Source organism: Bos taurus, chromosome 12 (assembly GCF_002263795.3).
Source record: "Bos taurus isolate L1 Dominette 01449 registration number 42190680 breed Hereford chromosome 12, ARS-UCD2.0, whole genome shotgun sequence".
NCBI lineage: Eukaryota > Metazoa > Chordata > Mammalia > Artiodactyla > Bovidae > Bos > Bos taurus.
In genome coordinates this window covers 69,400,297-69,418,736 of record NC_037339.1, presented here as the reverse complement: position 1 = coordinate 69,418,736, position 18,440 = coordinate 69,400,297, and positions in this window count along the sequence as shown.

Sequence of the window (18,440 nt, the reverse complement as noted above, 5' to 3'; positions counted from 1 at the left end):
TTATTACTGACACTGCCTTATGTAAATATCGCTTGTGAATTGAGAGTATAAACACTTTTCAAACAATTGTGCTTGGTTCACCTCTCCATAAGGCCTTACTCCTCACTTCTCACTGTCTCACTTCTTAAGTTTATTTCCCTTAATTCCTAATTATGGTTGCTTTCTTCTTTTAAATGAGGTGTTTCCTTGTATCTTAATGCCACTGACCTCATTTTAAAGATGGAGAAAAATATAAAACATTAGCACTTTATTCATGAAGGTAAAGAAAAATCACATAGCTTGTATTTGTAATACAATATCCTGACTTATGAACTATGTCCCTGGATGAAACACAATCTGTGCCTGTTTTGTGCACTGACATTAGAAAAGATAAAAACCGTCATTATCAACATTCTCTAAGAAAAAATATTCTCTCAACTCAGGTAACCTTTACTGTTATCTTGTTAAAATAAAAAAGGTAAATCAATGATTTGTAATTTGATTAAATTGGTATTAGAATATACCTCTTTGATTAAGGCTTCCCAGGCGGCACTAGTGGTAAAGACTTCACCTACCCATCTCAATCCTGGGATCTAGACACAGATTCAGTTCCTGGGTTGGGAAGATCTGAAGGAGGCAATGGCAACCCACTCCAGTATTCTTGCTGGAGAATCCCATGGAGAGGAGGCTGCCAGGCTGCAGCCAGTCTATAGGGTTACAAAGAGTTGGACATAACTGAAGCGACTTAGCACCCACACGCAATTTTGTAAGGCTATTAGCTAACTATTGTTTCCATCCGTGCTATTTTGGAGAGGTTTAGACAAACTATGTCTATTTGACCTAGCTATTGAAACAGCTATCGAAAACACATTAAAATGTACTCCTGATGTGGTTTTTGTTGACATGATCCTAGATACCTTGTGAAATGTCTCTGCTATGCAGTAGGACACTAATGTTCTGCTTTCCTTACAGAAATTTTCAATTTAGATTAGTGAATTAATAGGTGATGAGCAGGGTTTTAAACCAAGGCCTCAAGACATACTTGATAGTGTGTCTCCATAATTAAGGGAATCTGAGCATGTACCTCTCACCTGCTGCTACTGCTGCTGCTAAGTTGCTTCAGTCATGTCTGACTGTGCGACCCCATAGACGGCAGCCCACCAGGCTCCCCCGTCCCTGGGATTCTCCAGGCAAGAATACTGGAGTGGGTTGCCATTTCCTTCTCCAAGGCATGAAAGTGAAAAGTGAAAGTGAAGATGCTCAGTCATATCTGACTCTTCGCGACCCCATGGACTGCAGCCTACCAGGCTCCTCCATCCATGGGATTTTCCAGGCAAGAGTACTGCAGTGGGTTGCCATTGCCTTCTCCAACCCCTCAGCTATGCATGCTTTTTTATAAAGTATATTCAAGTATTCAGTTCAGTCACTCAGCTGTGTCCAACTCTTTGTGACCCCATGGACTGCAGCAAGCCAGGCCTCCCTATCCATCACCAACTCCCGGAGTTTACCAACTAACTCATCCTTTGTCATCCCCTTCTCCTCCTGCCTTCAATCTTCCCCAGCATCAGGGTCTTTCCCAGTGAGTCAGTTCTTCTCATCAGGTGGCCAAAGTATTGGAGCTTCAGCTTCAGCATCAGCCCTTCCAATGAATATTCAGGACCAATTTCCATTAGGATGGACTGGTTGAATCTCCTTGCAGTCCAAGGGACTCTCAAGAGTCTTCTCCAACACCACAGTTCAAAATCATCAATTCTTCGACGCTCAGCTTTCTTTATAGTCCAACTCTCACATCCATATATGACTACTGGTAAAACCATAGCTTTGACTAGATGGACCTTTGTTGACAAAGTAATGTCTCTGCCTTTTAATATGCTGTCTAGGTTGGCCATAACTTTCATCCAAGGGGTAAGCGTCTTTTAATTTCATGGCTGCAGTCACCATCTGCAGTGATTTTCGAGCCCCCCAAAATAAAGTCTGTCACTGTTTCCATTGTTTCCCCATCTATTTGCCATGAACTGATGGGACCAGATGCCATGATCTTAGATTTCTGAATGTTGAGTTTTAAGCCAACTTTTTCACTCTCCTTTTTCACTTTCATCAAGAGGCTCTTTAGTTCTTCTTTGCTTTCTGCCATAAGGGTGGTGTCATCTGCAAATCTTAGATTATTGATATTTCTCCCGGCAATCTTGATTCCAGCTCGTGCTTCATACAGCCCGGTATTTCATGTGATGTACTCTGCATATAAGTTAAATAAGCAAGGTGACAATATACAGCCTTGACATACTCCTTTCCTGATTTGGAACCAGTCTGTTGTTGTTCCATGTCCAATTCTAACTGTTGCTTCTTGACCTGCATACAGACTTCTCAGGAGGCAGGTGAGGTGGTCTGGTATTCCCATCGCTTAAGTTTCCACAGTTTGTTGTGATGTGGAAACTTCTTAAAGAGATCACAAGTATTCCTTTGTATAATAAATATTAATAGGGCTTAGTTCCTGTCTTTCACTTTAGACTAAGCCATATCAGTAGAGGTTATATTTTTCTTCCTGCATCCCAAAGATTATTTTGGGTATACCTCATTTTGGAGATGACTGATGTAAACAGTTGTAGAGCTTCCACTTTCCAAGTGAAGATTGCTTTTCTTTACTAGCATATTTATACTTAGCTGTTCATGTCCTTAAATTATAGATATAGCTTTTAAACTGTGATTTATGGTATTTCTATAGCTTTATTGCAACATAAATGCAAATGAGGACCATAGCCTGAAAGACTAGGGTATAATCCAGTGCCCTGATCTGTAAGGGAAGGTGAGGCTGTGTGTGTTATTGGAATGTCTGTATGAAGGTAGTGTTAGGGCAGTGGCGGAAGAGGACACACACTGTCAACTATCCGAAGGGCTCTTATGAGAAAGAGGCTTTGTATCTTTCTAGAAAGGCCATTTGGAGCCCAGTGGAAGTTCCTGGGAGGCAAACTGTTCTCATCAAGAACAATTTTTTTTTTTAATTGGAGGATAATTGATTTACAATGTTGTGTTGGTTTCTGCCATACAACAGTGTGAATCAGCCATAAGGGTACATCTATCCCCTCCCTCTTGGACCTCCCTCCCACCCCATCCCACTCCTCTAGGTTGTCACAGAGCACAAGATTGAGCTCCCTGTGTTATACAGCAACTTCCCATTGCTATGCTATGCTAAGTCACTTCAGTCCTGTCCGACTCTGTGCGACCCCATAGACAGCAGCCCACCAGACCTCCCTGCCCCTGGGATTCTCCAGGCAAAAACACTGGAGTGGGTTGCCATTTCCTTCTCCAATGCATGAAAGTGATAAGAGAAAGTGAAGTCGCTCAGTCATGTCTGACTCTTAGTGACCCCATGGACTGAAGCCTACCAGGCTCCTCCATCCATGGGATTTTCCAGGCAAGAGTACTGGAGTGGGGTGCCATTGCCTTCTCTGAACTTCCCATTAGCTGTCTATTTTATATATGGTAATATATATTTCAATGCTACTCTCTCAATTCGTCCCACCCTCTCCTCCCACCTTGTGTTGACAAGTCTCTTCTTAATATCTGTGTCTCTGTTCCTGTGCTGCAAGTAGGTTCATCAGTCCCATCTTTCTACATTCCATATATGTGTGTTAATATATGATATTTGTTTTCCTCTTTTTGACTTTCTTCATTCTGTATAACAGCCTCTAGGTTCATCCTCCTCACTAGAACTGACTCAAATTCGAATAAGAACATTTGATTTAGAGATTTATTGACAGTATAGGTTGTGCTACAGGAGACCATTGTCCTGTGGTGTAAGGAATCCCCCACCACCGGGACTGTTTAAGTAGGGGTTGGAGTTATTGGAGGGTTTCTACATAGCAGGGAAGTCAGAGCAGAACATCTCTAACATGCCTTTCATTTCTTATGTTCTGTGATTTTATAATAATCAAAGAATAGGTATCCAGAATCCCTTTGCCACAAAAAGATATATTGACTGCCCTCCAAAGTGCAAAGGTTATATAAGAGCCAGAGGTTGAAGAGAAGTCAGAACTACATGAAAAAATCATCCAGAACTGCATGAAAAAATCCAACTTCAACTGGGATCAGAAAGAATTGGAAGTATCGGTTATAAACCACTGTATGAAATGAGTTTGGGAGGTTTTTTTCCTAAGAGATCTTTGCAAAAGAAATAAAAATTATTCCTCTGGAAAGGTCTGAATTTAACTAAGTCAAGTGTAAGCTGATGTTATAAGATCTCTTCCATTACTCAGGTTCAATGCTTTATGACCATCTGCTATGGTCAGTCTACTAGAACTACCTCCTTTCCCCCAAAAAAAGAAAAAGAAAAATTTCAGTAAAGAATAGAAGAGAAAGTGTCATTTAAATGCTTTCCTTCAACTTGCTTCTTTTGGTTGTGAGAAATTTGCTATGAGTCAGGAGGCAGGAGCAGACTGATAATGCATCTTTTAAAAAAAAAATGAAATATTAGGTTGCATCATTTCTCATAGATCCAGAATTACGGGCTGTGGGTGGGTTTCTGGTCTCTGCCATATTTGAAAAAAATAAATATCTTGGAAAATAAGGATCAAAGTTCCAACATTGATAGGTATGAGAGGTAGAAGACCTGTATCCTTCTTCCTGCGTGATATGCAGGGCCACATTCCCAGTGAATGGGTCCACTTATTGAAGGTCTCTGGGAGCAGAAATCAACGCTGCTGCCCACAGGGCAGGTGCAGGGCAAATAAAGCCCTTCAGTGCTGTCCCGTCTCAGGAAGGCATGAGATCATGCAGTTCACACCAGCCGCAAGGAAGTTGCCAGCTCTGCCCATCTGGAGGCTGCTGTCATGATAAACTCCCTAAAGGAGCGAGTGCCCAGTTCTTCTGCCTCTTTCACTCACGATGGGCAGAGAGAAAGCAAATATCCTCTTTTTCAGGGTCGCTGGCTATTATAAGGCTCAGATAAAGGGGTGTAAGTGCCAGTTTTACTGACTGGGCAATTGATGTTAATTATATGATGCTATGATAATTTGATCAACAAAATGAAAACCTGTATGTCTCATGTATGCCACTCAGGAGGGTAAACTCATCCAAGACTCTGCACTCAATAATTATTTAAATACCAAGAACAAGCCAAGTAATGATTTAAATCTTCGTTTCTGTAAAACCCTGCCTGTAATATCTTGTTAATGTTTAATTTGCTATAAACCATGAATATTGTCTGAATTTGTGCATATATTTGATTTCCGGCTGCATTTTAAATAAATTCTTTATGTTATGTGAATATGATTATTCTAAGTTTATTGAACTGATTTCAAAATTTAAGAGACCAGAGTTGCTTTCGATCTGGTGTTTTAGTGGCCTCTCACAGAACAAAGATATAGAGAAGAATAGTCAATTCTATTGTCTATTATTATGTGTGATTTTAGCAATCATTTAGCAAATCGGAGAAGGCAATGGCACCCCACTCCAGTACTCTTGCCTGGAGAATTCCGTGGACGGAGGAGCCTGGTAGGCTACAGTCCGTGGGGTCGCTAAGAATCAGACACAACTGAGCAACTTCACTTTCACTTTAGCAATCATTAAAATTCTGAGTATAATTATGTGTTTTTAAAGTCTGAGTTTTATGCCAAAAATTGAGATATTGTAATGACTTAAGCAAGAATTGAGCTAAAGGGTACCTTAACAAAGCTTATTAAAAAATATTTTTGACAAACCAAATGAATCTTGCTAGGTGGCCTGGTGGCTCAGATGGTAAAGAATTAGCCTGCAATGCAGGAGACCCGGATTCTGTCCCTGGATCGGGAAAACCCCCTGGAGAAGGGAATGGCTACCCACTTCAGTATTCTTGCCTAGAGAATTCCGTGGACAGAGAGCCTTGTGGGCTACTGTCCATGTAGTCGCAAAGAGTCGGACACAACTGAGCAACTAACCCGGGGGCTCAGAGTTGGACAGTTATCAGATCAGATCAGATCAGTCACTCAGTCGTGTCCGACTCTTTGCGACCCCATGAATCGCAGCACGCCAGGCCTCCCTGTCCATCACCAACTCCCGGAGTTCACTCAGACTCACATCCATCGAGTCAGTGATGCCATCCAGCCATCTCATCCTCCGTCGTCCCCTTCTCATCCTGCCCCCAATCCCTCCCAGCATCAGAGTCTTTTCCAATGAGTCAACTCCTCGAATGAGATGGCCAAAGTACTGGAGTTTCAGCTTTAGCATCATTCCTTCCAAAGAAATCCCAGGTCTGATCTCCTTCAGAATGGACTGGTTGGATCTCCTTGCAGGCCAAGGGACTCTCAAGAGTCTTCTCCAACACCACAGTTCAAAAGCATCAATTCTTCGGCGCTCAGCCTTCTTCACAGTCCAACTCGTGGGGTTTAATCATGAAAACCAAACTCATGAAAGACTGATGTATAAAACACAATTGATTTGATTACAGCTTCAGATGTAGGGGTTCAGGCATGCCTCTGAGTCAGACTTTCTTGTCTCTCAGTCTTTTTGGACAGACCCATTGTCTCTTGATTCTTACAGGCTCATTCTCAAAGAACAGCCTGTGTCTTATTTCTGGGGCTATCTTATCTTATTTTAGATAATAATCACTAAGGAACAGTGAAGCATCAAGTATTAGCATTATTAAGAAGATAAAAATATCAATAAATATTATTTTAAATAATGTAAAATTCACCCACATATAAACAATGCTGTGTGTTTAGTTGCTCAGTCATGTCTGACTCTTTGAGCAGTTTTCATTTTCTCCTCCAGGGGATCTTCCTGACCCAGGGATATAAACAATGATTTTTTGATAAATCAGAATTATGCAACATCACTACAATCCAGTTATAGGATATTTCTTTTTTTTAATTTTTTTTCAATCTTTTATCCATTATCTTTATTTTTTTTAACTTTTTTATTATTATTTTTTTTTACTTTACAATATTGTACTGGTTTTGCCATACATCAACATGCATCCTCCAAGGGTGTACACGTGTTCCCCATCCTGAACCCTTCTCCCGTCTCCCTCCCCAGGATATTTCTATCACTCTTAAAAGATCTGTTGGGTGTTTGTAGCCCATCCCTGCTCCCATCATCAAACCTCAGGCAACCACTAATCTGTATTTTGTCTGATGGATTTTTCTCTTTGGGACATTCCTTAACAAATAGAACAGTACAAAATGTACGTAATCTTTTTTATTCAGTTTTATTTATTTATTTTACTTTACAATATTGTACTGGTTTTGCCATACATTGACATGAATCCACCATGGGTGTACGTGTGTTCCCCATCCTGTATGTAATCTTTTGAATTTAGTTCCTGTCACTTAGTATAATGTTTCTGAGCCTTATCAATATTGTAGCATGTTCTTTGCTCAGTTTTTATTCCTGAATGATATTTCACTGCATAGATATACCACAAATTTTATATCCATTCACTACTTTGTGAACATTTATATTGTTCCCACTTTTGGATTACTATGGATAATGCTGCTAAAGGCATACAAGTCTTTGTGGGATGTATGTTTTCATTTCTCTTGGGAAGATACTTAAGAGTGAAATTGCTGGGTCAGATGATAAAATTTTAACTTTTTATGAAATTGTCTGCTTTCCAAAGTAGTTGTTCTATCTTACACTTCCATGAGCAATGCAGTAACACTTGCATCTCTCCTCATCCTCACCAGAATTTGTTATTGACTGCCTTTTTGGTTACAGCTATTCTGTCTTTAATAGTCATTTAATGCCCATGGTCTCATTTAACATGTGGGATAATTGAGGCTCAGGGGCAATGAGCTTCATGCCCAGGGTCCCACAGATGGCAAATGTCCCTGCCCTGTGCTCCACTGCTTTTCTCAGTTGAAGGAACTGGCCTCTCTCCCAGAGGAGACAGGGAACTGGACATTGGATGGAAAAGTCAGGCCAAGAACTGTGCCTTATATCTGGGTGTGTTTAAGAGAGATAATAGAGTCAAGAGTTTTCCAAAGGGAAAGAGTGAGGGAAAAAATGAGAAGAGGGTGCTCTTGGAGAATTCCACTCTGGGAGCCCTAGCAAAGTTCAAGAACTGGTGGTGAGGAAATTCCTTGGTGGTCCAGTGGCGAAGAACCTGCCTGCCAATGCAGGGGACACGGGTTCATTCCTGGTTGGGGAAGCAAGGTCCCATGTGATGGGGGCCAACTAAGCCCATGCACCCCATGCCAGGTAGAACCTGTGCTCCACAGTGAAAATCCATCACAAACAAAAAAATGGTGGTGAGAGAAGCATGAGAGCTGGTGCCATGGAAACCATGGTTTCCTAGGAAGAGGACAAGGTTGATGGGGTCAAACACTGCCAACTAGTCACAGGAGAAGAAGCTTAAAGAAGGCCATTGGATTTCAGTGCTAGGACCAGCAAGGATCTTACAAAGTTCAGTCTCACTAAAGTGTCATGGAGAAAACAAATTGCCAGTGGAACGCCAACAAATTGGCATTGGAAACAAGGGTTACAAACTACTCTTTGAAGAAACCTGTAAAGAAGGGGAAATGAAAGAACGGTAGAGGAGTTAGCAGTCTTGAGGAAAGGCTAGCTCCCCTTTCCCAAGCGCTTCTGTAGCCTAAAGAAAGAGGGAGAGTTCACTTAATTTGTGGGTGAACTTATGGATTTAATTTCTGGATCTAGAAAAATAGGGCCTGCGGTATCATATTGGTCATCGCCTATTGTTGGTGAAAGAAGTGATGCAGAGGCTGACGGGACATCAGCCTGATTTACCAGCCTACCTGCTGGTAGCTCCCACAGCTTCTTCTCTCTTGTTTTCAGACCTCCCGCCCCCCTCATTGTAACCTGGGCCTCCCTCTTCTTCGTGCCAGGAAGTGGTTGATCAAAGCGAGTTGATTTCATGTCTGTAACGTCTTATGCATCTTCTCTCCACTTGCATGGACAGATTCTGCCCTCAGGAGGGCACGCAGGTTCATTCTCCCTGCTGGCCCCTCTCCCGCTACCTTTCTGGGCTCCTGGTCCCCCACCTCGCCCACACATTCTCTGCTCCTAACAAAACATCTTTAAACATTAACAAATGTCCCCATTGGGTAAGGATCACAGAGTCACTGCAGGTTGAGAACCACTGTTTTATGATCATTACTGATGAAAATGCACTGCCATTATAGAACTCAGTACAGCAAATTCACTTTATCTCTGACTAGTACTGTACCTGGCATGCAGCAGATGAACAGAAAATATGAATTCAAATATGCAGAGAAGTGAAGACTGAGAACTTAAAAACCAGACTGGGCTCCATTCTTGTCTCTAACACTTACCAGTGTTAGAGTGATTCTGGAAAATTTTTTGACCTCCCCCAGTCTCAGCGCCTTCATTATAAATGGGTAATAATGGCACGAAGCTTAGGCTACAGATTAAATGATGCCATTTTTCTAAAGGTCTCATGCACAGTTTGGGGTGGAGAGAAAATATGTGTGTATTCAGTTGCTCAGGCATGTCTGACTCTTTGTGACCCTTTGGACTGTAGCCTGCTAGTTCCCTCTGCCCGTGGGATTTTTGAGGCACAAGAACTGGATCAGGTTGCCATTTCCTCTTCCAAGGGATCTTCCTGAACCCATGTCTCTTGTGTCTCCTGCATTGCAGGCAGATTCTTTACCACTGAGCCATCGGGGAAGCCCTTGGGGAGAAAATATTAACAACAAAAAAAAAAAAAGGAAGAAAGAAAATATTAACAAATCATGCTATTAAGAGAATTCTCTGCCTGCCTGCAGAGGCCCCATTTCATTCCCTTCCCATTATCAGGGCTGTGCACAGGGCCCAGCACAGAACGCTGGCTCAGCATGCCTTTTGGGATGGGGCGAAAATGGCAGAGCAAGGGCGTCTGTACTCAGTTGTCAGGAGGGACAGAGGAGACAAGCAGACCCGAGCAGGGAAAGAGAAGTTGACAGGGAGAAAACTACCAGCAGATGGCCTCTTCCTGCTGTTATCTTTTCTGCTCTGGCTTTTCTCCCACTATCTGATCCCTGTGTTACTCGAAGCAACTTCAGGAGAAAGAGAGTAGAAACCAACAGCAAAACTAGATGCAGAGCAACCTAAATGAGATAAAGGGCCTTTTACTCCAAGATAAGTGTGTATTTGTTTTACTTTGCTTACTAGATCACAGCCTGCTTGAGGGTTGAAGTATGGTGGCTTGTTTAGTTTAAATCTCCCTTTTCCAGAATCACAGTTCTTGACAAGGATGATCAATAGGTGAATCAGTGAATGTCTGATGCTGATAAACCTTCCATTCAGTGGAGCGTATGTTTCATGGAGCTCTTCCTATTGTTGTCCACCTTACACTCCTTTATCCTGAGTCCAAGTCCACTCTGCTCACGTTGGAAGGTGCTTGGCTAGAGTTAGATGTGGGGCCTTTGAAACGGCTCAAGAGGTTCAGCTCAAGCAGAACTAGCTTTGCTGGTTAGCCTTAGCTGGTACAGAAGAATCTTTCTCTTCATTAGCCTTCCTGCAAGCAAACCAAGTTAACTGGCAGCAGATGACCCAGAATACGAATGAAAATTAAATGGTGACACTAGAAGGCGGAGGTGGGGAAGAAGGAAGGAATTTACGCTCTCAAGCAAATTTTCTCAAAGGGTTATCTTTGGATTGCTTATTTCTGAGAAATCACCTGTGAGGGAAAAAGTGTTTTTTTGTTTTTTTTTTTTTTTAGTTTCCTGGGTCCCACAGGAGACCTATGGAATTGCAAAGCGGTGGTAAAAGACCGACCCACTCTTCTTCTTTTTTAAAAATTTTTATTTAATATATTTTCAAAAAATTACATATGTTACAATTATTTCTTCCCAATTTGTTTCCTATAAATATATTTTGTTGTTGTCGCTGTTGTTTCTTATCTTTTGGCTGTGCCAAGCGGCGTGTGGGGTCTTAGTTCCCCGACCAGGGCTTGAACCTGCACCCTCTATTTTGGCAGCTGGAGTCTTAGCCACTGGACTGCCAGGAAAATCCCTTTCTAACTATTTTTAAATATAAAAATTTTTTTAAGTTCACACTAAAATTTGATAACCACTTCTCTAAAAGAAAGAGAGTTTAATGTATATGGCCATATTCTACCAAGAGCCTTATTTTACATGGTCTATGACACTGGGTGGTTTCACAGAGCTTACAGAGTACTTTTTAAGGTCTTAAGAGACATCATAGTAGTGTTGGAAAAACAGCTTTGCTTTGCAGTTAAAAGACCTGAGAACTGGTCCTTTCAGATCTTCAAAACCCTCTCTGCTGTTCTATAAGTAAGCAGTAATAACAGCAAGCATGTATATAATACAAGGCACTATTCTAAATACATAGATTAACTCATTCAATCCCTCTCAACAATTCTATGAGGTAGGCTGACCCCATTGTATGAATAGTAAAACAGACACAGGAGTTAATCAATTGCTTAAGGATAAACAGCTAAATAGCAACCGAAAAGTTCACTTGACACTAAAAAGCATTTCTATATTCAAAAAATATTTCCATATTCGGAATAGTAGGACAGGGAGTCAGGAAACCTGGGATCAAACTTGAGCTGCTATTACTGGTTATGCAACTATGGTTGGTCACTCAGCTCCCTGGCTCTCGAGGTTCCTTAGAAAAAGGACATTCTAGAATATTTTAGGGTCTATTCTAAAATCGTCTTGTGCCTCCATCACTAACCTTCCTCAATGTATTTGGTGCATCTATTATGCTTTATTTCTTAGAACTCAGGATGCATTAAAAAATGATTCCTATTATAGATTTGTTTCAGAATTAAAGTGCATTTGTTAAATTCCTACTTTAAATGTCTAGAGGCACTTCCCTGATGGTGCAGTGGCTAAGACTCCCGGCTCCCAGTGCAGGGTACTGGGGTTCCATCCCTAGTGGGGAACTAAGACTCGGCGCGGCCAAATAAGTAAACTTTTTTTTTAAGTATACGTAAATTAGTTTCTGTTAGACACAGGTTTAACCATTTTAAATATAGGTATTATATTTCTGTGGGCTTATTGAATTTTTCCTTTTCTTTATGCACCTGGTGAAAAATGACAGTTGTCCTGCCCTGGACACCCTGTGTCCCCGAAAGAGGCTGTCACAAACGGAGAGCAGCCTGACTAATCCAGCCGCAGTGAGCTCTTCCTGTTTTAAAACGAGGCAAAAGCTTATGTGACTATTCATTTTGCTGCGAAAATTTCATCTGTTTTTATAGATGCGTTTTCCCAATGGGTGATACAGAATCCTACGAGTAAGCACACCCCAAATGTTTCCTTTTCATCATTATCTAAAGCACAGCCGAGTGTTGAAAAGACAATTGTATAGCTTCTTGTGTTGCTTCGTGGGCTTAAGTGCCCACAAAGAGGATTCCTTATGCTTTAATTTCTCTTTATTTTTCTGACTGTAAAGACCCTTGGGGTAAATGCCAGCCCCACAATCCCGCCGTTATATGGTTACTGTCAGCCCGCTGCAGTGATGCTTCCTGTTCACTAGGCCTCCTTTCATGGGACCACAATGTCCTGGCTTTGCTGCAATTCTTTGTCAACGCCCATCTCTTCAATAGCCTGTGAATAGTATTAAATGGTGTTTATGCTAGCTATTGTTGCCTTTTGTGTGGTTTGTCTAATTCACAGAGAAAAGTCTGCTTTTGTGGTCGGAGACCAGCTACGTCATGGCACACCATGTGCTTTCTGATGGGCCCAGTCCCGCTGAGTGATAACATTGCAGGCCCGAGCTCCTTTGCAACACAATCCCACATTCTTAGCCCAGTCAATACTCTCACAGGCAGACTGGTTTACTCTTTTTTTTTTTATGAAGAGGTAGGGGAAAATAAAGCACAAACAAATACCAGATCCTGAAACAAAACAGAAAAGCAGGGTAAGTTCAACTGATCTGCAGCTTATTCAGCCAAGCAAGAAGGGAGAAGGCATGTGAAAAGAAAAATCTCAGATTTATTCTATTAGCAACCGGACGTGCCAGGTGTACGCACCGTGGCAGCAAATACTGCACATTTCAGGAGTAAGATTGCATTATGGTTTCAAGGCATTGTTTCAAATGATACTTAATACCAGAGTCACTACTCCGCCGGGCTTTTTTTAAAGTGCTCACAAAAGAGAAAGGCTAGAGTATTGATGATTACACTCTCCTCTGGTTCAAGAGTCTTTGCAGGGCAGGTCTGTTGCTATGTCTTGAAAAGGCTTTTGATGTAAGAAGATCATTACGGGCTCAGTGGTAACTGATCCCGGGCAGCCCTGGCTTTTGGTGCTGAGGGTTATTTTATCCTGTTGCTCTGCATAATCCGTTTTCCAGCTATCTACAATCTTTTTTATACCCCGAATGGTGGCTTATATTTTAGTTTATTTTTTCCCTTTGAGGAGTGCTTCCCAGACAAGAAGAGTCAGGTGCACAGAAAGGGAAAGAGTTTCCTGTTATCTAGGGGCTTCTCTGGTGGCTCTGACAGTAAAGAATTTGTCTGCAATGCAGGAGACCCAGGTTCGATCCTTGGGTTTGGAAGATCCCCTGGAGGAGGGAATGGCTACCCACTGTAGTATTCTTGCCTGTTAGCTGATGGCACGTGTCTTTTGCCTTAGAAGATATGTTTCTGACATCTGGATCCAGTTTGCTTTCCTCATGTCTTTCTACTTGCTGACATAAAAACCAACCCAAACGTCAAATGGGACCGAGGCACAAAGAAGGAAAAAAAAAAAACCAGGAACCATAGTTTAAAAGTGTCACACAGTCCAAGTTTTCTGGAAGGGAAGGAGTACAGACAATATTACTACATTGAAAAATATTGACAAAGTAAGATGATTTTTAGAAATTTTTATTTTATATTGGAATACAGTTGATTAGTGATATTTTATTGTTTCCAGGTGTATAGCAAAGTGATCCAGTTATACATATACATGTATCTATTCTTTTTCTATTTTTTTCCCATTTAGGTTATTACAGCATAGTAAGCAGAGTTCCCTGTGCTATACAGGAGGTCCTTGTTAGCTATCTATTTTTAAATATAGCAGTGTGTATTGCCGCTGCTGCTTCTAAGTCGCTTCAGTCCTGTCTGACTCTGTGCCACGCCATAGATGGCAGCCCACCAGGCTCCCCCATCCCTGGGATTCTCCAGGCAAGAACACTGGAGTGGGTTGCCATTTCCTCCTCCAAAGTGTGTCCTGCTATACAGTTAATGTTAATTCCAAACTCCCAATCTGGCCTCCTCCCACCAGGCCCCCTTGGTAACCATAAGTTTGTGAGTCTGTTTTGTAAATAAGTTCATTTGTATCATTTTTTTATTCCACATAAAAGCAATAGCATATGATATTTGTCTTTTTCTGACTTACTTCACTTAGTATGATAATCTCCAGGTCATCCGTGTTGCTGTAAATGGCATTATTTCATTCTTTTTAATGGTTGGGTAATATTCCATTGTGTATATGTACCACATCTTCTTTATCTATTTCTCTGTCAATGGACATGTAGATTGTTTTCATATGTTGGCTACTGTAAATATTGCAATGAACACTGGGGTGCCTGTATCCTTTGGAACTATGTTTTTCTCTGGAAGTATGCCCAGGAGTGGGATTGCAGGATTATATTGTAGCTCTATTTTTAGTTTCTCAGGGAACTTCTATACTGTACTCCACAGGGACTGTACCAATTTACATTCCCACCTACAGTGCAAGAGGGTTCCGTTTTATCCACATCCTCTCTAGCATTCATTGTTTGTAGGGTTTTTTTTGATGATGGCCATTCCGATTGGTAAAATGAGATGGTTTGAATTCCTGTTCAAAATTCTGAAAATATAGTACTTTTTTTTTCTCTAGTGAGAAAGTCAAAGTAGAAAGAATCCCATCCCATTTCCAATCCAAGAAAAGCATGAGATTTGAAGGTCTTTTTGTCTGAGTTGAGTCATGTCAAGCCATGAAAGCCACCCCTTCCAACTTCAGTGACAAATATTTATTGGGCCTGGTATGGGTCACACATGGAGCTGGTTGCTGTGGTAGGTTTCTAAGAAAGTGAATTTGCAGTCTCTTGAGGGGAAAGTAACACTGTAAAGAAATCAAGGATAGTTAAATTTTAGTGAGTCAGGGGGATGATAAGCCCATGTTCCAGTATGCATTGGAGTAACAGGAGCCAGAGTTTATCTCATTTGTCCTGGTGTCTTTGGTACTGAAGACAGTGGGTGGCATAGCACAGTGCTAGGTACTTGTTGGCTGCATGCAGATAGATCTCTGGCTGGAGAGACTTAAAGAAAAAATTAAATAAGGAAGGGAAAGAAGGGTTGTTACAAATAAGGAAAAAGCAAAAGCAATGCCTGGGGCAGGAATGAACTTCTGGGGATGGGACCTGAGACTTGAGCAGGGGACTCCTCAAGGCTGGACCTTGCGCTAAGTGGCAGTTCTTCTGTAGTTGGAAAGTCGACAGTGGAGTGGCTAGTGGGTCAGTGAGCGAGAAGGGTCACCACCAGCATGGAAGGGTGAAGTCAGAACTGGTGATGGGGGTGGGATGGGGAGACAGTCAAACCATTGGAATCACTCCCTGTCTGATCACACTGACCAGGGGAGAGAGGAAGTCTCAGAAGTAAGGCTTGGCAGCAGAGAGGGGACCAGGTAATTGTAGGCATCTCAACTCAAGAAAGACAGCCTGCCCTCAAGGAGATGGGCTTTCATTCATTTATTCAGACACTTGTTCATTCATTTGAACAAATACATTGACATAGAGTATAAATCTTCATATTTAAAAGACAAAATACTGGGCCAGGGACTCCAGAGGATTTCAGGAAAATACGAGAGCATTTCTAATGGCATGCCTGGCTCCCTACTCCAGAAATCTTTCCATCCCCATAGTTGGGGCTACTTAGCTGTTATATGAAAGTTCATTCCTCTTGTTGGTGACTTAAAGGAACAGAACATCTGCATTCTTAGCCCAGGCTAAGCTGTGCTGCTGTTCATTCACTCATTCATTGATTCATTTGGCAAATGTCTATTGAGGAACAAATATACACCAGGCACAATCAGACTCTGGTGACAGAGAAGTCAATAGAACATGGTTCCTAGCTTTAAGGGAGGGGCTCATGGTCTAGTGGGAGAGTCAGCCATCTTATGAATAATCATATTAGTGAAATCCCTAGATGCAGAATCTTAGATTCTCAGGAATTGGATAAATTTTAAGATCAGACCAGTGTTTTTTTTTTTTTTTTAATCTCTTTTTCTGTATTAACAGATATGATTGATGATTTTCTCCTTCAAAACAGACTTCCAAGGGTCCACTCTTATCGTTGGCTGGATCACAGATTAGGGAGCCTGAAACTCTGTTCCTCTTTTCAATTCAGCTTGTTGGAATGTTTGTATTGATAATTGCAAGTGACACTGTTATAGGACTAACATTGAAGCTGTAAACACTGGCCCTGTTTAAACCACATGTGATAAATCCCTGTGGCTGGTCTTGTATATCTGATCTCAACCAAAGCTTGACTCCTCTTACAACACCCCTGCATCTCAGCTTAAATACTCCTGATGATGGAAATCTCCTTCTCTCATAAGGCAATCATTCAATTAGTGCTGCTGCTGCTGCTAAGTCACTTCAGTCGTGTCTGACTCTGTGCGACCCCATAGACGGCAGCCCACCAGGCTCCCCCGTCCCTGGGATTCTCCAGGCAAGAACACTGGAGTGGGTTGCCATTTCCTTCTCCAATGCATGAAAGTGAAAAGTGAAAGGGAAGTCGCTCAGTCGTGTCCAACTCTTCACGACCCCATGGACTGCAGCCCACCAGGCTCCTCCATCCATGGGATTTTCCAGGCAAGAGTACTGGAGTGGGGTGCCATTGCCTTCTCCGGATTCAATTAGTGGACAGATCCAAATATTAGACAATTTCTTCTTAAACAGAAGTCTCCCTTTCTATGGCTTCATTTATCCCAGTCCATAGGATAAATATAATCATGTCTCTACATAAGAGTCCTTTAAATATCTAAAGATGATTGTTCTAGCCCTAGTGACAGTTTTCTTTTAATAGTTTAAATATTCCAGTGGCACGGTTTTCATTCTTGGGGGAACTCAGTTTTGTCAACGTATCTCTTAAAATATGATACTCAAAACTAAGACTGTTCTCTCCATGTAAGCATACTGGTGTAGCATACACCTGGGACTATTACTGTTTTTATTCTGGATGAAATATTTCTATTAATGTAATTTAAGATCTCATTAGCTCTTCTGGCAATTCTGTCTATGGACCGGTATTGCAATTTTCATTAAATAAAATCCCCTAAACGATTTTATTTGAACTGCCAATGGCTCAGGTGTCTCTCATCTTCTAATTGGCCAGGTTTTTTTTAACCTCATTGCAGAACTTTTCGTTTACCACTATTAAATTTCATCTTATTAGTTTTACTGATTGTGCCAAGCTGTCAAAATCAATTTGAGTGTATCTGACAACTATTAAAGAGTATGTTAACCGTCCCTCCAAACTTGTACCACTACTAATAATCTAATAAATATGCTTATTTTATTCAAATGCAAATATTTAATAAAATATCAAATAGAATGGAATTAAATATACAGACTAGTGGTATGCCACTAGAGACCACCTTCTCCTTATAGGTTGTATTCTTCTTAATTATTACTGACAGCATAAAACATTTTAACTTACTGTGACTCCAGGAAAATGGAATTCATACATTCCACTTGGCCATCGATATATCATGAATGAAATATCAGTTTTTGAAATATCAGTTTTTGAAATAATGTTTTGGAGGTCAAAATAGGCAACTCTATTTGGAACAGAACTGGTTTGGAAATGCAAATTAAGATTGCTATTTTAGTTCAACTCACCCTTAGCGAGAGAAAAGAAAGTCTTTGAAGATCATTAAGAGAATCAGTAAGATCAGGAACTATGAAAGAAAAATGAATTATTTGGTAAATGGTCAGTCACATGGGAAAAAAACTTTAAACGCTAAAAGACAAGTAAGATCGAGGAAACGGGAATGTATATGACAGATGACTAATTTTATTAATATATAAAGAATTCATATGAGTTAATAAAAAACGAAAAATCCAAAGGAAAGTGGACAAGGGATATGAATAGACAATGCACATGTGTACACACACACACACACACACACAAACACACAAATGTCCAATTAACACGGAAGAAATTTCAACCTCATTCACAATTAAAGAGAGGGAAATTAAAACATAGATTAAAAAGCACAGATGAAATGTCATTCCATATCCATCAGACTTGGTAAAGATTATAATTATTATAAATTGTCAGTTAGCACCGCCTCTGTGGAAGCCAACTTGAAATTATCAATTAAGATTTAAAATACATATACTCTTTGATTCAACAATTTTACTTGTAGGATTTTATTTTACATAGTTCCACAAAGTAAAGAGAAAAAGAGAAGGTGTAGAGGATTGACTGGATCCATCACTTGCGATATGTGATCCATCACTTGTCAGCTGTGTGATCTTTGGCAAGTTGCTTGGCTCCTCTGTCCCTTCCTACCTTTATCCAAAAATTGGGA